This window comes from Pleurodeles waltl, chromosome 8, assembly GCF_031143425.1.
Source record: "Pleurodeles waltl isolate 20211129_DDA chromosome 8, aPleWal1.hap1.20221129, whole genome shotgun sequence".
Lineage (NCBI taxonomy): Eukaryota > Metazoa > Chordata > Amphibia > Caudata > Salamandridae > Pleurodeles > Pleurodeles waltl.
The window spans coordinates 1,094,598,331-1,094,626,319 of NC_090447.1; the positions used below are offsets into that span (position 1 = coordinate 1,094,598,331).

At 48.1% G+C, this 27,989-nt stretch overlaps 1 pseudogene; it reads left to right on the forward strand.

Annotated features, from left to right (window-relative positions):
• Positions 1 to 18,818: 18,818 nt before the first annotated feature.
• Positions 18,819 to 23,094, forward strand: LOC138249579 (serine/threonine-protein kinase PRP4 homolog pseudogene; annotated as a pseudogene).
• Positions 23,095 to 27,989: the final 4,895 nt, after the last annotated feature.

Below are 27,989 nucleotides of genomic sequence, written 5' to 3' on the forward strand. Positions count from 1 at the left end.
TTGGCAGCAGTGGACCCTGTGGACAGTGAGGATGAGGAGGCAGAGGATGAGGATAAGGACAACAGAACAGCAGTGATCAGACAATACTTCCAATGACACACAGGTAAGACAGAGTTACTTCACATTTCATTGTCATTATTTTGAATTTCTGTGGCACTGGCATGTTGTTATTGCCCACTTCTTTCCCCACTAACTGTACCCTTTGGCAATTCATTTTACAGATGTTGGTGCCTCACAATAGCTCCTGGTTTGATCACTGCAGCCAGCTACAGGTCATTAACATATGCACATTTACTGTACAGTTGAATTGCAATGTTTGAACCTGGTTAAACAAATACATACTTAAAAGATTTGACTTACTCCATACTTCTATTTTTTCCAAGGGTGTTTATTGAAGTGCTAAGATATTGAGGGGCAAGTGCAATGGGATGGGGTGATGATGGAGGAAAGTCTGGGGCATTGTTCCAGTCTGTAGCACAGGTGCATTGCCCAAGGGGACATAGGAAGGGCAGCAATGGCAGTTCAAGCTGGACAGGGTAACCGAGTGGGATTCAAGGGTGACAATGAGGAGAGTCTCATTTCCTGGTGGGGGTCTTGGCAATAGTCTCTGGCTTCTGTCTGGATCGCATGGAACGTTTGTGGGGTGGTTCTCCTTCTGCAGGGGGAGGGGTGCTGGTGGCCTGTTGGTCCTGTGGCGGGGCCTCATGTCCACTAGCAGCCGCAGAGGAGGAAGGCTGTTCAGATGTCTGGCTAGTGGCAGGGGCAGGCTGTTATGAGACTGCCTCCCTCATGATATTGGCAATGTCTGCCAGTACCCCTGCCTTGGAGACCAGGGTGGTGTAGATGGCCTGCAAGTCCTCCCTGATCCCCTGGTACTGTCCCTCCTGCAGCCACCTGTTCTCCTGCACATTGTCCAGGATCTGGCTCATCGTGTCCTGGGAATATTGATATGCTCCCAGGATCTCTGCAAGTGCCTCTTGGAGAGTCGGTTCCCTGGGCCTGTCTTCCCCCGGTGCACATCAGTCCTCCCAGTGTCCCTGGTGACCTGTGCCTCTGTCCCCTGAACCGTGTTCCCACTGCCACTGACCCCAGGCCCCTGATTGTCTTGGGTATGAAATGCGGCCTGGGGTCCCTGTAGAGGAGAACACACTTCTGATTGACGTGTCCTGGGGACAGAGGTGTGGGTATGATGGGTGGGTGCTGTGGTATTGTTTCCTGATGGGGGAGGCTCTGTGGTGGTGTGTGACTGGGCCTGGGTAACTGACTGTCCATAGGTCCCTGATGGGCTAGGTTAGTCATCCAGATCCAGGAGACCAGAGTTGCTGTCACCACTGTGGGCCTCCTCAGTTGGGGGACTGGATAATGCTGCCACCTCCTTTCCGGTGACATTGGCCAGGGGACATGTGGCGATGTAAATTATGTGTTATTGTTTCTGTGTCTGACATATTGTGCATCAGTGGCTTGCCCTCTTTGGTTGTATTTGCCCTGGAAACTTTCACTTGTGTAAGTTGGTATGTGGTGGGCTAGCTGATTCTCTCTAGTGTGCATGTTTTAGTGATAGGTGTTCATGCAGGGCTGTGAGTGGTGTCCATACATTGGTATGGCATGAAGGGGTTGGCATTGGGATGAGTGAGATGTGATGGTGGGGTGTGTGGGAAGTGGTGGAGTGATGGGAGTGAGGGTGACGGTGGGGGTATGTGATGGCATGCAGGTAGGGGGGGTGATAGTAGTAAAGAGTTGACTTACCAGAGCCCAGTCCTCCTCCTACTCTGGCAGGCCCTCAGGATGCATGATTGCCAAGACTTGCTCCTTCCATGCTGTTAGTTGCGGGGGAGGACGTGGGGGTCCACCGCCAGTCCTCTGTATCTGGTGTCTTGCTACCAAAGAACGTACCTTCCCCCGTAGGTCGTTTCACCTCTTCCTGATGTCATCCCTTTTCTTGGGTGCTGTCCCACGGCGTTGACCTTGTCCATGATCCTCTGCCATAGCTCCATCTTCCTGGCAATGGATGTCTGCTGCACCTGTGATCCGAATAGCTGTGGCTCTACCCGGATGATTTCTTCCCCCATGACCCTTAGCTCCTCCTCTGAGAACCTGGAGTGTCTTTATGGTGCCATGGGTGTAGTGTGTGTGGGGTGTGTGAGGGTGTGTGGGGTGATGTGTTGGGGTGTGTGCTGTAAGGTACGTGGATGGTGTATGGGTGATGGTGTTTTTTGGCTCTGGTTCTGTGGGTGCTGTTGGTCTGTCTCTCTCAGTTGGCAATATTTTTGAGTTGTAAAGGGTTGTGGGTAGTGTGGGTGAGTGTTTTATAGTGGTGTGGGTGTGGTGTGTGTATGTGTGTCAGGTGTGTGCAGTTTGAATTGTCCAATGTGGTGTTGTTTTGTATGTGTGTATGTATTTTGAGTGCAGCGGTATGTACTGCCAATAATTTATCATGGTTGAATGTCTGCTGTGGTGATTCGTGGGTCATAATGTGGTGAGCGTTGTTCTGTTGGCGTAACGGTGTGGGTGTTGATAACATCAGTTTATCACTGACCTTTGGTGTGGCGGAATTGAGTATGTGGCTGAATAGTGACGGATTGGTGTGTGTGTGTCATAATATGGGTAGCGGTAAACCGCCGCAGCAGCTATATGTTGGCATGGCGGTAAGCGGGACTTACCGCCAATGTCATAATGAGGGCCTTAATATGCACTGGCTGGCCTACAGATATCCTTTTAGGCTCTGGCCTCCAAACTGACAGCAACCAGTCACCCTTTGTCTACCATTCCCTTCCACCTTCCTCTTCCTCTTCCTCTTCCCAATCCCAATACCTTCTTCTCTGACCCAGCCAAAGCACACAGATAGACAGGCATGCATCCACCTCAACATCAAAGGTTATCTCAGACAAACATAAGCACCACAAGACACAGCAATAGAATGTACACAAACAACATTCAGAACCACACACAGCAACAGTCACACCCTGCCCTGACACCCCCACCACCCCTGCATCACAACCCACCCCTCCCACAACCAAGCCCTGCATGCAACACCAATGCATGGACACCCATCACAGACCTGCATTGACACCCATCACCAAAGCATGCACATGTGAAACAATCACCTAGCCCACCAAATCACCACTCACACAAGCCTAAGCTGCCACGGCACTAACAACCATAGAGGACAACACACCCATGCACAAGATGGCACACGCAGAAACAATAACACGGCATTTACATCCCCACAGGTCCCCCACACAAAGTCACCGGAGAGGACATCAGCACCCCTCCCCCTGCAGAAGCAGAACCACCCCACAAATGGTCCCTGCAATCAAGGCAGAAGCCAAAGAATATTGCCAAGACCCCCGCCAGGAAATAAGACTCTTCTGAATGTCACCCTTGTGTCCCACTGTGTCACCCTGTCCACCTTGAACTGCCATTGCTCCCCTTCCTATTCCCCCTTGGACAGTGCACCTGTGATACAAATAGACTGGAATTTTACCCTGGACTCTCCTCCACCACCACCCCAGCCTATTGCAATACCCCCTCCACTTATTAGCACATAAATAAACACCCTTGTAAAAAATACAAGTATGAAATTTGTCAATTGAACTATGTAATCATTTAACAAGCTGTAGACATTGCAATTCAACTGTACAGTAATGTATACAAAGGTATGACCTGTAGTTGGCTGCAGTCAACACACCAGGATCCAGAGTGGGGCACAGATATCTGAAAATAGACATGCTAAAGGGTACAGTAAGTGGCCATAGTAGTGGGAAAATCAGCTCGCCAGTGACAATATCCAACACATAACTGTCAATGGAAGGTGAAGTTACAGTGTCTTACCTGTGTGTCTCTGGAAATGCTGCTGTATGATTGATGTTCTGTTTATCTCATCCTCATCTTCTGCCTCCTCTTCATCACTGTCCACATGGTCCACTGCTGCCACACGCCCATCTCCAGCCTCATCCTCCTGCAGAAAAGGCACCTGGCAACGTAAGGCAAGGCTATGTAACATACAACATGCCACAATGATCTGACAGACCTTCTTGGGTGAGTAGCACAGGGAACCACCTGTTAGATGGAGGCAACAAAACCTGCCTTTAGGAGGCCAAATGTCCTCTCTATAATCCTTCTTGTTCACCGATGTGCCACATTGTAACGTTCTTCTGCCCTTGTCCTGGGATTCCTCACTGGATTCAGTAGCCATGAGAGGTTGGGTTAACCAGAGTCACCTGCAAATATCAAGGGATACCGGTTAGACACACACTAACTATTAGGGCCAACCCCATATCCATGCACCAACATATACTGGGTGTGAGCCATGGGCTCACCTATTAGCCACACCGGGTGCCAGTGGAGTTGAGCCATCACATATGTGATGCTGCTATTCCTCAGGAGATAGGCATCATGCACAGAGCCAGGATACTTTGCATTGACATGGGAGATGTACTGGTCCGCCAGGCACACTATCTGAACATTCTTTGAGTGAAAGCTCTTTCGATTTCTGAACACCTGTTCATTTCTCCAGGGGGGGACAAAGGCAATATGTGTACCATCAATTGCCCCAATATTGTTGGGGATATGTCCCATTGCATAGAAGTCAGCTTTCACTGTGGCCAAATCCTCCACCTGGGGGAAAACAATATAGCTGTGCATGTGTTTCATCAGAGCAGACAACACTCTTGTTAGCACTATTGAGAACATTGGCTGTAGCATTCCTGCTGCCAAGTCCACTGTCACTTGGAAAGAACCAGTTGCCAAGAAATGGAGCACGGATAGCACCTGCACAAGAGGGGGGATCCCAGTGGGGTGACTGATGGCATATATCAGGTCTGGCTCCAATTGGGCACACAGTTCTTGGATTGTGGCCCTATCAAGTCTGTAGGTGAGGATAATGTGCCTGTCCTCCATCGTTGCCAAGTCCACCAGGGGTCTGTACACAGGGGGATGTCTCCATCTCCTATTTATCTGCAGCGGTTGCAATCTACGGGGCAAAACGATGAGCGTCTGGTCAGTATTCCACATTTCCAAACAGTATACTGCATTGCATGTTGTGACTGAAACAGTATGTTGTTGGATAGGCCCAAATTGTGTCCATGTGTACTGTGATACAGTTAAGTGCCTTAGGCTGCCCCCCTTCTGAAATGGCGTCCGCCTGTCCTGTGTGGATGGACAGGTGGAAATGAGGTAATTCCGCTGACGTTGTGTGCCATTGCGAGAGGCGGTCGAGTGCAACTCCTCATTGGTTGTCTATGGGCCCTATGGATTACAGTGGGCAATAGTGATGTAAGCCGGTGGTGACAGTACACACCACCACGGATGTGACCGCCATTTTCTATCTGTTCTCTCACTTGCTACCTGACCTTCAACAGGAGAGGACCTACACTGCAAGTGCTGCTGTGACCTGTGACTGGAACCGACAATGGCTCATGTCACTTGGGAAAGGGCCCCTGCCTTCACCACTGCAGAGTTGGAGAAACCAGTGGATGGGGTTCTACCCCAAAACCGAATGTTGTATGGGCCTCCAGATCAACAGGTGAGTACACTGTGAGCACGATGCATGGGGTATGAATGCATGGAGTGCTGTGTGTGAGGGCCTCGTGTAAGGGGGGCTGGAAGGGTCCTGGGCAGCGAGCTGCATGTATGGTGGGCAATTTCTGTGCGTGAGGGGATGTGAGAGATATAGTGGGCCATGAGTGAAGGAGGGCGGATGGTGTGGATGATACATTTTTCTATGTTTATTTGTCTGCAGGTCAGCGCCCATCAGAAAACGGGTATATGGCGTGCCATCGCCAAGGACGTATGGACCCTGAGGGTCTACGGCAGGCAGAGCACCCACTGTCATCAAGGGTGGGAGGACCTGAGGCGCTGGGCATGGAAGACGGCAGAGGCCCAGGTGAGGATGGCCTCCCAACGAGGAAGGGGTGTCTGTCAAACCCTGACCCCCCTGACGTTCCGCATACTGGCAGTGGCCCATCCGGAGCTGGATGCTGGATGGGCGCTTGAGGCCATCCAGGGGGTGAGTACAGGGGTGAGTACAGTTTCCAAATCTGCAAATTGTGCTTGGTGGGGTGGTCTCCGGTTGGAGCCGTGGGCCTGTGGGTGCCCCTAGGCCAGGCAGGACATTGCATGGTAGGTCCTATGTTGGACAGAGTTCTGATGTGAAAGTCTACCAACCAAGCTAGTACGCCTCCACTACTGGGCAGGGGTCTGTGGGTCTCAGGTATGCTGCTATTGGCCTTAGGTATTCCTGTCCTAGGGCTGGTGACTAGCATTGTGACTTGTAGTGCATTGCATAGTGCGTAGGTCTGTTCCCTGTGTGAGTGTGCTGTGTACGCCAAGGGTGGAGTTGGGGCAGCCATTGACCAAGTGTATCCTTTGTCTTCCCCTCCTTTTTGCTTTTTACCCTGTCCTCGGTGCTTTAGCATCATCTGGCGGAGGAGCAGAGGCACCGGTGACGGAGGGAGCTGCATCCCACTTGGCCCAGGAGGCCGAATCCACAGACGGTGAGGGAACCAGTTGGACAGAGGATGAGGGAAGCACCACGTCAGAGACAGGAGGGGACAGTTCTGACAGTGATACCTCCTCCGATGGAAGCTCCCTGATGGTGGCGGTCACCTCTGTGCCCACCCCAACTACAGGTACAGCAAACCACCCCCGTACCAGTACTGCCCTCCCAGCAGCCCCTCAGCGGGTTTCCCGTACCCGCTCACCCAGCAGGCTGGGCATCTCCTTCCCCCCTAGACACCTCAGGCTCTGCCCCAGTTAGCCCTGCTGCCCTGAGTGAGGAGGCTATTCACCTCCTCTGATCCATCTCTGTTGGGCAGTCAACCATAGTAAGTGCCATCCAGGGGCTGGCAGGCCACTTGCAACAAACAAGTGCATTCCTGGAGGGCATTCACTCTGGCATGGCTGCCCAACAGAGATCAATCCAGGCTCTGGCCTCCTCCCTGATGGCAGCCATTGTCCCTGTCTCTAGCCTCCCCCCTCCAACTTCGCTACCCAGTCCTATTCCTCTCAACCTCAACCTATACCAAGCACCCATTCCGATCAGCATGCCCCAAGACAACACACAGCAGTGGCTCAGGCAAACACAAGCACCACACATCATCCCACAGGCACTCACACAAACACCATTCAGAATCAGACACACCAACATCCACTGCCTCCACTGTGTCCCCCTCCTCCTCCTCGTCCACCACCCTCCTAGTAGGGTCTCCACTCACCCCTGCATGCACTACATCCTCATCCTCTACCTCCATCACCATCACGCCTATCACTACACAGCCCTCACTGGCAGTCACCACCCCCACATCCATGCACACTTCCCCTGTGTCCTCTCCCACTGTGTCTGTGCCCCCTCCTCCCAAAGTACACAAATGCAAGCACTCAGACACCCAACAGCCATGCACCTCACAACAGCATCCAGCCCATGCACCTGCACCCAAACACAGCAGACTGACACCTCCTACAACCACTCCCTCTTCCTCCATTCCCATACCTTCATCCTCTCCCCACCCCAGTGTCCCTAAGAAGCTTTTCCTCTCCGCCATTGACCTCTTCCCTACCCCCCGTCCTTCATGTCGGGCCACGTTTTTCAGAACCCAGGCCAGCACCTCAGCCACCCAGTCCACGGCCACCGTAGTGTCGGCAGCTACTGCAGTGGGGGAGAGGCTCCAGGGAACCAGCCATTACCACTGACAGTGGGCCTGCACCAGCTGCCAAAGGGAAGGACCAGGAGGCACTACCAGCTGTGAAGGGCAAGGGCAAAAGAGGCACCACCAGTTGTGAAGGTCAAGGGAAAGGAGGCACCACCGGCTTTGAAGGACAAGGGCAAGGAGGCACCACCGGCTGCCAAGGTGAAGGACAAAGAGGCACCACAAGCAGGGAAGGGCAAGGGGCCTGCCTCTGTAGGCAGGAAGATCAGTCGGCTTGGTGCACAGACTGAATCTGAGCCCCCACCACGAACCATGGTGGTTCAGCCATCCGAGGCTGCAGGGGAAGGGCTGGAGCCTCCCCCCACCACGGGCATTCCCGACACCAGCACCACTACCAGCATTGCCACCAGCATCACTGCCTGCAGCTGTGCCAGCAGCAGCCGCAGCCCGAGTGGACAGCCGTCCGAGGCTGCAGGGGACGGGCTGGAGCCTCTCCCAACCAGAGCCAGCACCACCAGCAGCCTGAGTGGGCAGCTGTCCAACACTGCAGGGGATGGGCTGGAGCCTCCCCCCACCACTGCCAGCACTGCCAGCAGCCCCAGTGGGCAGCCGTCTGAGGCTGCAGGGGACGGGCTGGAGCCTCCCCCACCACTGCCAGCACCGCCAGCAGCCCCAGTGGGCAGCCATCCGAGGCTGCAGGGGACGGGCAGGAGCCTTCCCCCACCACTGGCATCCCCACCACCAGCCCCGCCACTGCCACCACTGAGCAGCCGTCACCGCTGGCGGACAGTGTGTAGTCCTGCCTCCATGGACTGTAGTGCGTCCTGGCCCATACAAATCCTTTGGGTGTGACACCCAGGTGAGAGACTGTGACCCTGCACTCCCCAAGATCTGCATCACAGGGAACAAAGCCCCCTCCAGAACCAGTTTAAGAAGGCATCCGCTCACCCCCTCCTTGCCAGGATGAAGCACACTTGGCACAATGCCCCTGCCAGAACCAGTAGAAGAAGGCATCCACTCACCCCCTCCTTGCCAGGATGAAGAACACTGGGCACAAAGCCCCCTCCAGAACCAGTTGAAGAAGCCATCCACTCACCCCCTCCTTGCCAGGATAAAGCACATTGGGCACAAAGCCCCCTCCAGAACCAGTGGAAGAAGGCATCCACTCACCCCGTCCTTGATAGGATGAAGCACACTGGGCACAAAGCCCCCTCCAGAACCAGTGGAGAAGCCAGCCACTTGAGAGACTGTGGCCTTGCACTCCCCAGTACCAAGCAGTGGGCAGACCACCCACTGAGAGACTGTGGCTTTGCACTCCCCAAGACCAAGCACTGGGCAGACAACCCACTTGAGAGACTGTGGCTTTGCACACCCCAGGACCAAGCAGTGGGCAGACCACCCACTTGAGAGACTGTGGCTTTGCACTCCCCAAGACCAAGCACTGGGCAGACCACCCACTTGAGAGACTGTGTTCTTGCACACCCCAGGACCAAACAGTCAGCAGACCACCCACTTGAGAGACTGTGGCTTTGCACTCCCCAGGACCAAGCAGTGGGCAGACCACCCACTGAGAGACTGTGGCTTTGCACTCCCCAAGACCAAGCACTGGGCAGACAACCCACTTGAGAGACTGTGGCTTTGCACTCCCCAGGACCAAGCAGTGGGCAGACCACCCACTTGAGAGACTGTGGCTTTGCACTCCCCAGGACGAAGCAGTGGGCAGACCACCCACTTGAGAAACTGTGGCTTTGCATTCCCCAGGACCAAGCAGTGGGCAGACCACCCACTTGAGAGACTGTGGTCTTGCACTCCCCAGGACCAAACAGTCAGCAGACCACCCACTTGAGAGACTGTGGCTTTGCACTCCCCAGGACCAAGCAGTGGGCAGACAACCCACTTGAAAGACTGTGGCCTTGCACTCCCTAGGACCAAGCAGTGGGCAGACCACCCACGTGAGAGACTGTGGCTTTGCACTCCCCAGGACCAAGCAGTGGTCAGACCACCCGCTTGAGAGACTGTGGTTTTGCACTCCCCAGGACCAAGCAGTGGTCAGACCACCCACTTGAGAGACTGTGGCTTTGCACTCCCCAGGACAGTGTGATGGACATGTATCCCCCTCCAGGACCAGTGGTGTTGTTCTATATTCCGGCTGAGGTGCCCCCCGTTCTCCATCCCCCTGAGGTGCCTGTGTATTTTCGACCTGATGCCCCTGCAGTGTTCTCTCGGTGTTGTTGCAAGTGGGGCCTTGGTCTATGTGATGTGGACCTCTGGCCCATGGACATTGTGGACTGAGCAGTGTCCCGCCACTTGTATATGTGTATATGCCATTTTGATTTTGAAGGGCATATTTCTAGTATTTTATCTTATTACACTCACTTTAATCAATTCCTTTTGTCCTTGCATTATTCCTGAGGGGTACAGAGTGGATATGTAATGTTTGTGCATCTGTTTTTGTGTATGGTGTTGGGGTGGGGGTATTGCGTGTTGTGTGTGTGTCACTCTCTTTTTCCTCCCCCCTCCCATGTGTGCTAGGCCGCAGTACTCACCGTGGTCATCTTCACCGGTGTTGCTATTCAAGGTGAAGAAGGAGATAGACGAGCATGTGGAACACCTGCAACTCGGGCTCCATGGCGGTGTCGTTCTTCCTGAAGTCTCCAGGGGTGAGTTGTTTCCCTTCTTTGCACTGTTTCTGCCGTGCTTTGATGTCGTTAGTACCACCCCGGAAAAGGTGGCGGATAGGCCTGTTGTAATAGTGTGCGAGGTACATTGTCTTCCACCTGGCTGTTGGCGGTTACCTCTGTGGTGCTTGTTGCTACCACCGTGGCAGTCAGTGTGTTACAGTGGCTGTCTGTGTGAGCAGTTTCAGCCGTGGTCCTAATTCCATTTTTTTTTACCACCAGCCTGTTGGCGGTATTACCGCTGATTTATCACTGACCACCAAGGTTGTAATGAGGGCCTAAATGTTCTCCAGGAAATCATTACTCTGTTGGATCTGAGTTGCAAATCCCTGGATGGCATTCACAATGTTCAACTGACCCACAAAGGTGGACTTCAGGAGGTCACTAGCCTCCTCACTGAGGGCAGCAGGGCTGACTGTGGCACAGGCATAGGTGACTGCTGTAAAGGAGACACCTATCCTCTTGGGTGAGCGAGCACGGCCAACTGGGTGGGGAGCTACAGGGAGGGCAGTGGCACTAAGGAGAGGTAGACTTAGATGGTACTGAGGTGGTCCCAGATGGGTCCGCCACCTCCAGGGACTGTCCACTGGGGGAGAATTCTCAAGATGAAGAACTTGGTCCTATCCCCCCCTTGGCACTCCACTCACCCTCCAGGACCCTGGGCCCCTTGGTGTCAGTGGTATCCTGACTCAGGGCCCCGTGGCCAGCAGCTTCCCTACTCAGCTGTGCCCCGTTTCCTTTGCCTGCCGGTGCTGATGCTGAGAAACAGAGAGAGAAGTAGGGTCATCAAATTCTTTACATACATATACATTACACCATACACAACAGTAACATCACATCTATGTGTAAAACACCCCAGGTAGGAACCATTTTGAGCCAACATAATGTCACAACAACATATTTTCCACAACCCTATATGAAAACAATGTCACACACAACATAAGCCAAGTATCTGACCACTTCTTCACCATCCTATCAGCACAGCTATAACACAAACTATTCCTGCACAAGATGATTTGTCAACATAAAAAGTGTATCCCTATACAAAGCATCACTGTGAAACAACAAATTATCAATAGGAATTAGTGTTAACTTTGATTTCAAATTCATACATACTCCAAATCTACACTTGCTCAGTCCATTACCAGATGTCATGTCCTATGAAGGTTACCTCAACATATTCCAATTACAACACAGCATGTTGCTTAGCAATCACATTCATAACATGTAACTGTGCCTATAACATTCGCAATGGCAAAAAACACAGATGCACCTACCCCATTTGACATATCCAAACATGGAATATAATAGAATTCAAATCCATTACAACAGCACATGTATCAATACCTATTCATCTTAGTCATACTCACATAGAAAACAAAGTAACGTACAGCAATAGGGGCCTCCTTAGCACACAGGATTTATCCACAGACAACACCAAGTAGCATACAAACACCTTCAATACAATGAACACCTGTCATATGCATGAAGGCCACATAAAGTTTGACTTATCATAATGATTATCAACCTCAGATTAACAATATCCAAATGGCAATATCACTGTCAGCACTTCAGACATGAACAATCTTACATCTTTGGAGTAAAGTTATACTGACATAGACAACTTCTTAAGTAGCCATTCACCTGGAGTCCAGCAAATTGATTGATAACATATACCATTGCACCAACATATGAATGTCAACTACAGCACTTGCAACTCAGTGTACATTGAGCTTAGCCATACTAAAATACTTCTAAACAGATTCAGAATAGTAAAAGTAAGTATGTCAAACTTGGATCACAAATCTTGAAAATGGCAGGAATTATCAATGTACACATGATGGCAAAAAACAGTGTATATTGTACCATAGAGGAGATGTCCTGCCCTATGTAGCATGCCCACATTACACTGGCTAAGGGAATAGCAGGCTAGCCACTTACATTCACAATACCACCCACATAGTACAAATAGTCTGAACTCACATGTCAATGATATGTCTTGCAATAGGAATGTAGAAATACCACTATGGTTTTCATCATATAGGAAATCCACCCTGATTATACATCACATTTACCACTATACAGTCCACGCATAATGATGGGGACACCTACTCACAACTCTGAGTAAGTATAGCAAGTATGCCATGTGACATTTCAGATTGAGATCACACCCTCACGTGAACTTTACATCTAGTTCACAACTCATTAATAATTGGCCTGTTTTTCACCTGTCAGACCCTATGGTGCACATAGAGCTAGATCCAGTGGAATAGGAATGGACAGAAACCAAAGACCTGGACAACTTACCAACAGGATATCTGGAGTATGGATCAGTAGTGTGAAGGATGACCCAGCAGGTTACCTATGGAGCAGTATAGTGGTACACATATGACACAGTCACATGTGCATCACCACATGCTTTAAAACAATATGGTTAACATTGGTGAGTTCTATGACCCCGTACTCAAAAGTAGTTCCACACCTGTATATCACTGTCATACCCTGTGCACCTAGGTGTTCCTAGGGGACCCTTTGCCTTTAGCACTTACCATATTATCACAGTTAAATACTTTCACATTATACACTGAACTGGCAGAGTAATGTACATGTTTGTAGGCATTACTTACCCCCTCGTGGCTGCTTTGTTGGCCTCAAACACCCATCCAACTCAGGGCAGGCCACTGCCAAAATGCGGGCCATTGGGGGGTCACAGTCTGATGGACAACCCTCCCTCATTGGGGAGGCATCCTCAGCTCGGCCTCTGCGGTCTTCCGGGCCCAGCATCTCAGTTCTTCCCACTGCTTCCTACAGTGGGTGCTCTGTTAGATGTGCACCCTCATGGCAGGACAGATTTCCTTTTTCTGATGGGCGTTGACCTGCATGGATGACACAGACAAAAAGAGAAAGTTATGTCCACCTGCACCATACCAACACAAGTGGTCAGAACACTTCAATTACAGCAAGTAACAAAGCATTCCCTTGCTTTCAATTCAAACTCCTTCACAAATTTCCATCTGCAGCTAGCCCAGGTGTGAACTGGAGTCACAAATACAACATGCATGATCAGTACCAGGTATTGACTAGACACATATGGCCATGCCACATGATTGTCCATAACATTTCTCACATCATTATTTGTGAACATGCTGCAATCCAAGGTGTGTATAGAGGAAGATAGGTTACACACTATCTACCATGTATCACTACTGTGTCTGCCTATGTACATATACACATGTCCTTGCACCCACACATGATTGCCCAATCCTTCACTGCTGCACATTTCATGTACACCACAATAAACTCCACCTTTCACAAATTGGTATACTATTGGACTCACCTTTTTCCTTTGGTGCACCATATAGCTGGTTGTACAGGGGTAGGACCTCATCCATAAGCTTGTTCAGCCCCTCACGGAGTGAAGGCTGGGGCCCTATCACCTGAAGGATGTGGCATAATAGCTCAAAGCAGCTCAGGTCTTGCAGGCAGCAGTGTCAGGAGTCAAGTGAGGGATTCTGCAGAAGATAGCAGTCACATCCGCCACGCACATGACTGTCACTGCCAGAAGAGGTCGCCATTGGTCCAGGTCCTCCAAAGGCAGCAATGTGTTCCGATGGCAATGTCTAGCACGGTTTCAACCACCTACCACCATGACGACATCCACCAGCAGAGTTAGGCCACTTCCTCATGTCCAGTACAGTAGGTTAGGTAGCTGCCATTTTGAGGCTAATATATATGAAAAAGTAATGAAAGATACGTCATTTACTATATAGTACAAAATCATTTTAAGTGCTGCTTTCATGTTTGGTAGTCTCAACGTGCATGTGAGTAGTAAAAGCTGTGTAAAAGAGGAATGGCTGATAATGGAAATTAACATTTATTCTCAACATCCTATGTGCAACGTCAGTGCAGTATAGGTGCAACAAAAATGTTTCAAATGTAAACTAGGTTGGAATCTCAAATACTGACAGTCACATATATATGCAATTAAAGTACATTTGAGGGTTTAGGGAATCTGCATCAAAGGGAACTGACATAGAATGCATAGGAATATGCTGTATATCAAATGCCATATGTTTCATATGACATCATATGGAGAATGTGTGATGTGTATATGAACATAATCAATATGTGTATATTTTAGAATACACCAACAATCTGTTTCTGTCCCACATAGTTACCCTGGCATGAGGAGAGGAAGGCAACCTCCAGTGTACCGGCTACTAGTGGACCTGCAGATCAGGGAAGAGAGACACTTTAATCAAATATGTTGTCTGAATAGGCATACAATCATGGATCTATGTAATCATTTGGAGCTAGATCTGATGCCTGCCATTCGCCTTCCCAATAGCATAGCTCCCATGGTTCAAGTCATGTCAGTGCTACACTTCCTGGCCAATAGGTCATTTCATAATACAGTGGCTCTAACTGCAGGGATGTCTCAGCCCATGTTCAGTATGGTTTTGAAGGCTGTACTGTCTGCAGTTTTGAAACACCTGGTGTCACGATCTGCTTTTCTCTTACCACCCTGGTCTGATGAACCTGGAGTATGGTCTCATTTTTTATACGTTCTGGTCTGGCTGAGATAGGGTGACCCCTTCCAGTAGCCATGGTGCTGCTGACAAGTGTTACACCGAAGCAGTCCGTACCCTCCAGAAGAAGTCCCAGAGGTAAAACCGAATTGGGAAAAAACCTCTTAAACAGGAACTCCTAAAATGAGAACAAAGGTGAATGCCAGGAAAACAAGATCTCGGAATCAGGAACTTCAAGAACTGCAGGAAAAGAGAAGCAAAAAGATACTCCACAATAACAGCATGCCCGAGCACTACCAACATGAAGCATTGCAACGCAAGGAAAGCAAGAATCTGGTGCCTTATATACCCATAGACAGGAAGTGACCTGCAAGAAGAATGAAAAATGCCATCTTGGATTGGGAATGCTTCATAGGAAAAAACAGGAAAAAGGCACTGTCTTGTAAAGCGAAAGAGAAAAAGGCAACTAGTGCATGCAGGAAAAAAGGTAGAATCCTCAGAAGAAGAAAATATGGCCCAGAAAAAGAAGAAGAGGAAATGCCTCCGCTCCAAGTCATGAGGTAAGTGAAAATAACATGGGGTGGAAGGCAGCAGGGACTCAGCAGCATCCACCAGGCTGTTCGGTGAACGCGGCTATCGGACCATGTCACGGTCAACCAAACAAGCCGCGGCCTGCAAAACAGTCCACGGTGACCCTGGTGTCTCAAAAAGTGGATCGCCAACCTGCGGCTTGAGAATGAGACACCACGGGCGCCCGCAGCATCACACCTGGACAGCTACATCATGTTTCCGCAACATCTGGATTTGACCTACGTGAGGGCAGAGTATTATGCTTTGGGACACTTTCCACATGTGGTTGGAGCCATAGATGGCACCCATATAGGCTTGGTTCCCCCAAGTGCCAAGAAACAGGTATTTTGGAACAGGAAAAACTACCACTCCATCAACATCCAAGTGGTGTGTTTGGCAGACCAGTACATTTCACAAGTATGTGCAAAATATCCAAACTCAGGGCCTCATTATGACCCTGGCGGGCGGCGGAGGCCGCCCGCCAGGATCCCGCCCTCCATTATACCGCTCCGCGGTCAGAAGATCACGGAGGGTATTATGAGTTTTTCCCTGGGCTGGCGGGCGGTCTCCAAAAGACCGCCCGCCAGCCCAGGGAAAAACTCCCTTCCCACGAGGATGCCGGATCGTAATCGAGCCGGCGGAGTGGGAAGGTGCGACGGGTGCAGTGGCACCCGTCGCGTATTTCAGTGTCTGCAAGGCAGACACTGAAATACTTTGCGGGGCCCTCTTACGGGGGCCCCTGCCGTGCCCATGCCATTGGCATGGGCACGGTAGGGGCCCCCAGGGGCCCCGCGACCCCCCCCTACCGCCATCCTGTTCATGGCGGCTTTCCCGCCATGAACAGGATGGCGGTAGGGGGGGTCAGAATCCCCTCGGCGGCGCAGCGAGCTGCGCCGCCTTGGAGGATTCTAAGGTCAGTGGAAAACCGGCGGGAGACCGCCGGTTTTCCCGTTCTGACCGCGGCCAAAGCGCCGCGGTCAGAATGACCAAGGGAGCACCGCCGGCCTGTCGGCGGTGCTCCCGCTGGCCCTGGCGGTAGAGAACCGCCAGGGTCAGAATGAGGGCCTCAGTCCATGATTCCTTCATCATGTGGAACAGCAATATCCCACTGCTGATGACATGCCTCTAAAGGGAGGGCCTGGCTGGTTTGTAAGTCATATAAGGCAGGTGTGTCTGTAAGGTTTTTCTCATGCTATCACAAATGTGCATGTCCAAGATATATGTTTGTGTTATTATACCTATTCCTTACAGGCGACACTGGCTATCGAAGCCGTCTTTGGTAATTGAGACCAATGAGGTACCCAGCCACGCCAGCAGAAGTCCACTTCAGTGAGGCCCATGGAAGGACAAGGTGTGTCATGGAGCAGACTTTTGGATCCTGAAGGCAAGATTCCATAGCCTGGAAAAATCTGGAGGTGCCCTCCTCTACTCACCCAACAAGATATATCAAAATATTGTTGCCTGCTGCATGTTCCACAACCTTGCCTGAGACGTCATATAGCATTCATATCACATGAGGGTGAGCCAGCAGAACCTGTGGGTGGAAATGCAGATTTGCCAAGTGAGGATGAGCCTGATGAAGATTAAGCTGGCGACATCAGGGCAGATCTCAACAATCAGTACTTCAACTCACTAAAGGTATGTGATGTGTTCTGAAAAGTGATATTCCATTTTGTTGTCTATAATTGATGCCTGGCATCACGCCTCCTATTTACCACCATTTTTGAGGTCTTAGGCTGCTCCAGTGCCAATGACTCAGGTATGCATGCAGATTGTTACTTTGTATTGTGTACTGAACAGTGTAGTATACGTAATTGTTGAGTTTCTGAGTTTCTGTTCGGCTCATCCTCAATGGCAAATCAGAGACAGTGTCAGAGGCAGAAGGGATTTGCAGGCAGAAATGAGAAGTGGACATGGATGAAATCAGGTGTTGAATAGCATGAGTCTGTGGAGTGTCACTAATATGGCCAGACTGTCAGGACACTGGGATGAAAGTGTGTTTTTCTTATAAGAATACCTGTATGGCACTGGAGGTGGTCAAATGGTCCCATGTGTGTGTCCATATGTGTCTGACATGTGAAAATGTTGAACAAGAGCCTCAACCATTATAATGGTTTCTGTTTTATGTGACTCACCTTGTACATATCTATCAATGTGTTAATACTTTGCAGACCAATGTGCATGTCCTTGAGGACTGACATATGTGAGTGGCAAGCCTACAGGTACCTGACTATGGTAAGTGAAAGGTTCCAGGACTGGGGACATCAGTAGTGATCTCTGTCTGTATCATGGGGTATGATTATTAGAAGGCTAAGGTGTGGGTATGTGATAAGGCTTCACCTGGTGATACAAAGGACCAATCTGTTTGCCTGCTGGCTTGTAGAAAGACTGACATCTCCCTAACTTCTGTATCCTCTAGGCTATTAGTATATGAAACCTAAGCTGACATTCTGAAGTCACCAGCAGTACTACTCCATCTACTGATTGCAAATCTACTAATAAATGTGCAGAGATGTACAAATCAGCAGGTTTGGGTCATGTCTATGTTACAATACCAATATTATGAGTCTCTTGGTTATATATGCTACACGTGCGATGTCCATAACAAAGGTTGTAAAATACAGAGGGACATATTGGGCCAAGATGTGTCATACATGGCAGTTGTACATGGTTGATACCTGACACTTACATAGGTCCTGTGTTTAAGTTTGATTTATTGTGTGGAAACAAAACACATCTGTGACTCAGAACATTACCCTCACATTAGCAGAGGTGATAGGTTTAGTCATTGTAGATTACAACATCAGGGTAGTTGCTACACCATTTGGGAACACAGGCTCTCTGTCCCTGCACCATTGTAAAATAGAGTTAGGTTTGTGAACAGTCAATAGGGTGTATCTGTGGCACACAAGGGGCAACAATCAGGAGAGAGGGTCACTTGCTGTGGTGGGTTTGGTCTTGGCATCTGCACCTCCTGGATGTCTGGGTGGATGTCCACATTTGCGGAGGGAGGTCCTCTGCTACAGCGGGTGGGGTGTCTGAGGCATGTCCTTCGCCTGGCAGGGCCACCACTCCACTAGCAGCCACAGATGTTGAAGGGGCTGATGACTCATTACTAGTGGCAGAGGCCTTATGTTGTGTGGCAGACCTACTCAGGGTAGTGTTGATGTCCCTCAGCACCCCAACAATGGATGTCAGGATTGCATTTTGTGCCTGAAACTTCTGCACAGCTTCCTGGTGGTTATCCCTCTGCAGCTGTTGGATATCCCCCATCATGGTGAGTACCTGGCCCATCATGCCTTGGGAATTTAGGTAGTCACGAAAGACTTGGGAGATGGTTTCCTAGTCAATATTGTTCTTTTAAGTCCCTATCCTCTGGCCCATACATCCCTCCCATGCACCTTGCCCCCATATACCTGTGCCCCTGGCACAGTGTGCCCACTCCTAGTGGTGGCAGGTCCATTAATGTCAGGAGTGACGAGAGGGAACTCAAGTACCTGTACTGGGGTGCACCCAATGGTAGAAAAAGTCCTGTGAGACAGGTTTGGGGGCGAATGGTTGCATGTGATGTAGATGCAACAGGGCTGGGAGGATGATCCCGAGAAGTGGCAGTGACAGCTGCTAACAATTCTCAATAAGTACTAAAAGAGAATCAGATATTTCAATACCATACACCATGCTAAGAGTTGTTAAGCTATGTTTGTAGTTATATGACTACTGATTCCCTCTTATGTTGTCTGACTAATGTCATGGGTGATAACCTTTTTTGCCTAGTGAGGTGTATGACATGATTCATGGTACTAAAAGCTTAGCAAAGCACAATAATTTGAGAGTAGGGACACAGCATAGGAGTATGCAATGGACATTGAGCTCTATCTGGATGTACTCCATGTGCATCCCCTTTGCCATCTAGATTTCCACCCCAGGTGAGTACATTTCAGTCATTGGAATCTCCTTTCTAAGAGAAGTTTGTCTGGGCACACAGCTGTGGCTGTGTTTTGCTTGTAATGATAATGGGCCATTGCATTGCTGTCATTGCCATAAACTGTTTCATGGTGGAACATTCATAATGGGTTACATTGGCTGTTAGTTTCACGTGCAGGACATCTCAAATTTGGTCCACTGTCCTGCTTTTCTTTATGGTGGAACTTTGCCTTCTGGGAGTTGTAGTGCTGTGAGTTCCCAGGACTTTAACATGCCATTCTTAAGGGCATTAGACCCAGGTGAGTTTAGTGGTCATGTGGCATGCCAGGGAGGGCTATTTGTACATTTGGCACATAGGGGTGGTGGGTGATTTGGTAATTGAGGTGGGGAAAGTTTGTGAGGTAGCAGGCAAGACAAAACATTTGGGTGACGTGAATCTTGTAGTGACTTACCTGACTCCACTGATGTACAAGACCTTCTCCTCCCAAGATGTGAAAGTAGGGGGAAGATGTAGGGTCCACAGCCAATTTTGAGCACCTCCAGCTGGTGCCTGGATGTCAAGAAACGTACCTTCCCCCTGAGGTTGTTCCACCTCTTCCTGATGTCATCTTTTGTGCGGGGATAGCAGCCTACAGAATTGCGCCTGTAGACTATTCTTTGCTACAACTCTGTTTTTCTGGCTATTGATGTTTGCTGGACTTGTGCTCTGAAAAGGTGTGGCTCTACCCTGACAATTTCGGCCACCATCACCCTCAAGTCATCATCTGTGAAACATTAATGTTTTTGTGTGGACATGATAATGGTGGTAAAGACAGTGAGGTAGTGTAACAAAAAAGTGGAAGGAAACATTAGTGATGAGGTGTGGGTGCTGTGATGTGAGTGGGTGACAGTTGTGTATTGTGTGTGATGGTGACATGTGTTGTGTATGTTGTGCAGGTGTGGGATGTATGTGTGGTGAAATGTGAATAGGTGCCAAAAGTATTTATTTTTTAAATCTGGGATAGTTCTTCCTTCTCTGTGGCTGTGAGTGGTGTTATGTTTGCAAAGGATTGTGGGTTGTGTGGGGTCTGTTATATAGTGCCGTGTGTAGGAATGTTGAGTGTGTGGATGTGTGTCAGGTGTGAGGTATTCAAACTATCCAATGTGGTGTGGTGTTCTGTTTGATGTAAGTTGAGACCGCTGCGGTTTGCTCCGCCAATGGTTTTCCACCTGGAAGAACCGCTGTTGTGATTTATGGATCATAATCTGATGGGGGGATTTTTGTCGGGCTGGCGGTGCTAGTGGTTGGACCGCCTCTTTCCCACCCTGAGAGTCTTGGTGGTTTGGGATTTTTGGCTGTTTTTTGGGCGGACTTCACAGTGTGACTCTTAATACTGTCGATGGCGGTCTTTTGGTGGCCGCCACCATGGCGGTCTTCACCAACGACCACCAAACTTGTAATGACCCTCTCTGTCTTTATTGGTGAAGTTTGTTGTGGACTTAACACCAGCCTATATGCCTAAACTATTAATGGAAGTCATGAAAAAGAAGCAGGGGTGAGGGTAGGAGGACAAAATAATTGCTTTAAAACAATAGTAGTTAACAGTTGTTAAGTACAGGTGTGCAATAGTCTTGTAGCTTGTGGTTGTTTATGTTCTTAACATATCAATGGTATAAGAGGAATTGCATTTTGTCATTGATTATTTAAGGATCCCACCCTTATTGCTTCAACAGGATCACTGCCGATTAAGACAGACATACTTTTAGAAACCTGGTATTTTCTTACTTTAGCCATTTGGTATCTGCTCTCTGCCTCTGATCACATGTCTGTGGTGTGGGAACAGCTGGGCTATGTGTATTCAACCTAGACAGCCACACACAATGGGAGCTTAGGTATGACTTGACAGGTCTTAATGGGCCATCCTGGGCAGGATAAGAGGAAGCAGCTGGGCACCAACCTCACCTACACCTGAATAGTCTGTGTCCTGTCCACACACAAAGAGCTGCAGAGGTCCCTGTAGTGAGTCTGGATCCAGGGCAGGAAGGATAGCGATGCTGTGCACTTCAAAGAACAGTCTTTGAAGTCTCTTTCAATTCAAAGGCCCAACTGGGCATAAGTACTGGGCTTCTGACTCTACCAACTCAGTACATTTCTGGACTTCTGGATACTCTGCAGGAAGAAAGACTTCTGTGCTGCTATAAGGAACTGCTATTCTGCTGGACTACTACTCTACTGGTCTCATGTTTTGCTGTGCTGATCCGCTGCCTTCTTGTCTGGGAGTGACAAGGACTGGACCTGTACCAACCAAAAACCCAGTGTGACTCCAAAGGCCAGCTGACTGGTCTCCTAATTGAAGTCTCATGTACATAAAAGACTTTCAACCAACGTACATATACACTTGGACTCTGCCATCTGTTAGTCTGGCCTGCAAATTGGTGCCACCCTAGACCTGGATCCTTGGAAGTGGGCTTCCGGTATTTGCTATAGCTGAAATGACGCATCGCTTCAGCCTGCTCCCCACATCGTCAACCTCGTTGCAACAAGGATTAAGTTACTTTTGTTCAGTGGCCACAATGAGGTCCATGTAGCCGGCCCATGATCCATTACGGTCAGCCTGAGCTTTTGACTTTGTCCTGTTCAGGTGTGACCAGATATTCCAAGTTGGTGCTTCTTGTTTCAAAGCACTATTTTACAGGTTATTCTTCAATAATTCATAACTCAAGTTCTACTTATTGGATTTTTGTCTTTTTGGTCTTGTTTTACCTATCAAAATAGGCTATAGTTATCTAACCAGGTGTGGTATATTTTTGTGTGGTCTCACTTTGTTATTGTTTGAAGTGTTACACAAATAATTTACACAATGCCTCTTAGGTTAAGCCTGACTGCTCTGTGCCAAGCTATCAGAGGGTGAGCACAGGTTAACTTAGAGTGTGTTTGTGATTTACCCTGAAAAGGAGTGTGGTTGCTGCTTGATCAGGGCTGACACCCCAGCCAAATTCTAACAGATGCCAATCCTGTTGACAAGTTCCAATGTCAGCAGTTGTTTAGGTACATTTATAACAAACATCTGTTGTGTCTGGTATTTAAACCTCTAAGTAAGAAATGGCAGGAGATATTACAAAAATATGGCAAGGACATTGTTCCCCATATAAGGGCAGTTTGATCCTATAGTCTAGAACTTTTCCTGGCACTAAAACTGCTTAAAAGATTCAATATCCTTCACAATGGTATTAACGTAGACAATACTTTAGTAAATTAAACTAATATGATTCTTCAGCTCTGTAATTTTGTTTCTGCTTCACAGGTTACAGATAATAATATGACATCATAGTTATTGAACGTATTTCATCAAGCGTCTGGGATTGTTAATGGAAAAATATGTGATAATGGGCTTAATATGTGGTCTGATGGATGCAAAATCTATGAACTTTAGAAAAAAAAAAATGTTTGCTGGAAAGTCCAATCATTTTATGTTGAAACTTGTCATGACCCTCAAAGCAAAGATACCTAACAGGATGATCAAAAAAGGTGTGTTCAAAGATCAACACTTCGATCAAAATCTCAACTTCATGGATATCAAAGTAGATAAAGTGGCAGAAAGGGAGAAAGTTATGGTCATGAGCACCACTACCCCAACCAAAGACCTACTAGCCGAATTGAGTGGATGCCAGAAGCTCCCAAGAGAGCAACATAAAAACGTGCACCACTTTAATGGCTTTTTAAATCAGATCCTCATGCTAGACCCAGCTAAACAAACTGAATGCTAAAATTCCACTCAAAACCAAAACAGCTGCTCTTTAGATGTAGCAATTGCTTTCTTTCTTTTTTTGTATTGTAAATATGTCTTTTCTTTAAGAAAGAGTGATAATAGTGGTTTCTTGCCTAAACTAGTTGAATGAAGTTGGTACTGAGTTACTATAAAGTGAAGATCATCTGCTGCATGTTAAGTGGACCATGCAGAGTTCAGTATGTGTTCAAAATGTGTCATTAGATAATAAAGTCTTTAACAGAGGCAAGCCTATCGCATGTAGCATACTACTTTACAACATTACCAAATACTAACTAATTAAAAACATTAAAATTTATTAAGTTAAGCAAACTATCCTAAACAACAACCCTGTCAACTAAAGTACCCTACAACATTGATAGAATGCATGTTCACTTGCATCAGTGAGCTGAAAAAAAAGATCTGCCATCTTGGAGGCCCGGTGGCAAACACCAACAAGGAATAATGATCAGAAAAATAGATATTACAAAATATAATAATTAGTAATCAAAATAATGGAAACATCTAAATAAAATAAAAAAATTGTATCAGAACAAATAAAACAAGTTGTAAAATTATGCAGGAAATATGAATAAAAATGCACTAAAATACTTACAAATAAATGAAATTATTTACAGGATTTCTCAATATAAAAAAAGTAACATTAAATGAAAATATATTCATTTACAACAATTCTAATGTTCTTAATGAAAATAAAAATAAAAATGTTTTAATGGATGTTAACAATTATTTCAAAATTGATTAAAGTTGTTCGTACAGTAAAAATAAATTGTGTGGATTATTAGATTACACATTTAATTCCTGCATATAAATTATTACGTAAACCTTTCTCCTGTTTCATTAAATATAAACATTTAATTTTGAAAATGAAATTGACACATTTGAAAACCTTAAATGATATTTGTAATGCTAACTTTTTACGGGGACAGATTTACTAGTCCCACACCAAATGTAGCCACAATGGGGTAATTGTAGGCCTTTGGGTTGGGGACACATTTATCATTACCACTCCAACTTTAGTTATGTAAGGGAACACATTTGTCTCTGGGAGGCAGTGGGAGAGGGCAAATTTACAATACCTACTTTATATTGTGACACATTAGGCAAAATATAGGACTCTGGGAGGTGGTCAGATTTACTATCATTACTACAAGTTTACCCACATTAGGGAAACTGACAGAAGTGAAGGTCATGTTTATTATTATTCACATTTCAAATTGTTTTACAAAGTGTTATCTGGGTTATAACATCTAGGTTTTTTTTTTAATGGGGTCTCTGGTTGGAAGTCAGTTTGCTCTCTTTCCAAGCAGGGACCCTCACTGTTGCCAGGGCAAGGGAGATACTCACTTAAGAGAACCCCTGCTCACCCCTTTGGTAGCTTGGCACAAGCAGAAAGGCTTAAATCTATGGCAATGTGTCAAGTATTTGTACCAAAACACACAGTAATACAGTGAAAACCCTACAAATGGACATCACACCAGTTTAGAAAAAAAGGCAATATTTATCTAAATCAAACAAGACCAAAATGACAGAAATCCAACATACAACAGTAAAGTTATGATTTTTCAAAATAATAGATTCTCACTCCATAGAAATATTGTTGTTACACAAAGTACCTGGTTTGCTTAAAAAATAAAGCTGCAACGGCGAGTGTGCATCGAAAAAGTCAGCGATGCTTAGTTTTTCTCACCCGCAAGGGAGCGATGTGTCGATTTCCAGACAAGGCATACTAGTAAATCAGATGTGCCAATCATAGAAAAGCCAATTAGAGATACAATGTACACAGAGAGCACTTGCACTTTAGCACTAGTCAGCAGTGGTAAAGTGCCCAGAGTAAAAAAACAGCAAAAAAATAGTCCAACGCACAGTCAAAACATGGGAAGCAGAGGTAAAAAAGATCAGGGAGACTACGCCAAGGATGCCAGGTCTAACATGTGTCCCCCAAGCTGAAAGTGTAGATAACTACCCAACCTCATGAAAATTCTCATCACTATGGCAGAAGAATCTGGACTAGCCATCCGCATTGGCATGTTCTATTCCAGGGTGTTGTTCCAATGTACAGTCCATTACCTGTAGGGAGATTGACCATCTCAACAGTTTTCGATTCTCACCCCTCATCTGCATTAACCATCTGAGGGGGCTGTGGTCTGTCTGAACCTGGAAGTGAGCCCCAAACAAGAAGGTCCTTAGCTACTTCAGCATCCAGACCACAGCAAAAGCTTATCACTCAATTGCACTCTACCTACATTCCCAGGGAAGTAACCTCCTACTAATAAAGGCTAGACTGGCCTCTTCATTTGGCTGCGCTAGTACTGCTCCCACACCATGCTCTGGAGTATCAGTCTGCATGACAAATTCTTTGGAGAAATAAGGTGCCTTCAGCACGGGTGCCATGCACATGGCTGTCTCCAGGGGACCCAAAAGCTGTCTGGCAAGCCTTGGTCCAGATAACCTTTTTGGGTTGCTTTTTAGAGGTTAACTCAGTCAGGGGAGTAACAATAGTGTAATACCCCTTAACAAAATCCCACAGCACCCTGTGAGACCTAAAAAGTCGTTCACCTCCGTCTGGGTCTTGGGAGGCTCCCAAGTCAGAATGGTGTCAATCTTTGGTTCTAGGGGTGCCACCTGGCCACTCACCACCTGGTTTCCCAAGTACACAACAGAACCCTGTCCTATTTGGCACTTACTCACCTTAATAGTGAGGCCTGCCTTCTACAGAGCCTCCAGCACTTTGCAGAAATGCTGCAGGTGTTCTTACCAGCTGGAGCTGAACACAGCAATATCATCTAAGTAGGCTGCACTGAAGTCCTCCAGTTCAGCCAGAACCTGGTTAACCAAACTCTGAAAGGTGGGAGGGGCATTTTTCACCCCAAAGGGCATCACCTTAAACTGCTAGTGCTTATTTGGGGTATAAAATGCATACCTCTTCTTGGTCCACTCAGTCAAAGCAATCTTCCAATATCGAGGGATTACATCCAATGTGCTTACATATTTGGAAGGCCCTAACCGATCATGAGGTCATCAGCTAGGGGGATGGGGCGCGCATAAGTCTTCACAGTGGTACTGAGTTCATAGTAGTCCACATAGAACCTGAGCTCTAGAGTGGAACCGGGTACAGCAGCCTTTGGGCCCAAGACTACCGGGCTCGCCCCAGGACCATTGGAAAACACAATAACCCCGAATGCTAACATCTTGAACACCTCATCTTTGAGGCTAACCCTGACTCTGTACTCTGTACATTTTCTGATTTCCAGTTCGACTGTCCCCAGTGTCCACATCATGTGTACACAGATGAGTGACCCCTGGAGCAAGGAGAACAAGGAGGCAACCTGTCCCAACACCTTGTGACAGTCCCTCTGTTGCTCTGGGGTCAGTGAGGGGGAGAGGTTCACACCCTCCACAGACCCAGCCTTCTCCTGGGCAGATAGGAAGTCAGGAAGTGGCTCACTCTTTTTCTCCACCACCTCATCTGTTGCTAGGAGCATGTTCAACTCAGACCTCTAAAAGCAAGACTTGAGGTGGTTCACATGCAGGACCCTTAATGGGTTCCTTGGAGTCTGCAAGTTCACCAGATAGGTGACAATTCTCTTGTGCTCCACCACCATAAAAGCCACAGTCCACTTGTCCTGGAGATCCCGAGGCTCCACTTGGCCCATCACCCACACTTTCTAGCCAGGCTGAAACTCAACCAGAGTGGCATTCTGGTCATGCGAGTGTTTCACTTTCTCCTGGCTTGCTTCCAGGTTCTCTTGAGTGAGCTTCCTGAAACAGGCTGTCTAGTGCCTAAAAGAAGCATGTAGCTGAATACATCCTGTGAGGGCTTACAGGAGGCCTTCTCAAAGCCTTCCCTAACCACGCTCAGAGGTCCTCTCACAGGCTGTCCACACAACAATTCAAAGGGGCTAAAACCAAGTCCCGTTTGTGGTACCTATCGTAAGCAAACAGAAGGCATGGCATAAGGACTCTAGGGCTCTGACAGGCCCATAATCATGCCTTTCAAGGTGCGGTTGAATCTCTCACTCCTTCCACAGAAACTTCATGTATTTGGATATGAAGTTGGTACTCCTGTCAGATACCACCTCCTTGGAGAACCCCATGCTTGTAAAAGCCCCCATCAATACACCTCCCACCACAGGGGCTGTGATTGACCTTATAGGTATAACTTCTGGATACCAGGTGGCATGGTCCACCAAGACCAGGATAAACCCATTGCCCATGACTGTCTTGGGATGCAGAGGCACCACAATGTCACTACCAACCCTTTCAAAGGAGGTGCTGACTATAGGAAAAGGTTGGAGGGAAGCCTAGCATTTCCCCCTACTCTTGCCACTTGCCTGACAATGTTGGCAAGACCTACACTGTACATCCGAGTGCCTGTGGCCATTAAAAGTGGGTGACAAGCCTCTCAAAGGTCTTATCCTACCCCAAATGTCCAGCTAGAGGCACATCATGAGCCAGCCCCAGTAGGAAGGCTCTAAAGCACTCGGGTACCAACAGCACATGGGCTGTCCGAGGCTCAGCAACCTTAGGCCCGCTATATAGGAGGTCATCATCCCAATAAATCAAGTGTGAACCATACTTCTTGCCAGATGCCTGGTCTGGTGCCTGACGCTGCAAACCCTCCAGAGTGGGGCATGCCTTCTGTTCCTCACAGAGTGCTTCCCTGGTGTGTCCCCCTTCCTTCTGCCACTGAGTCAGCTCTTACATCTCCCCCAGTTCAGCCACCCGTTGCGTCTCCCTCAGGTTCAGTCCCCTCCCGGACAGTGGGAACTTCTGCAGTTGGTTTCCCACACCCCTTGCCCTTCCTCTTCTGGCAGGCACCTGCACCTCTCTTTTAGGCTCCAGGGCCTACTGATCACCTTGACGGGCTGCCAT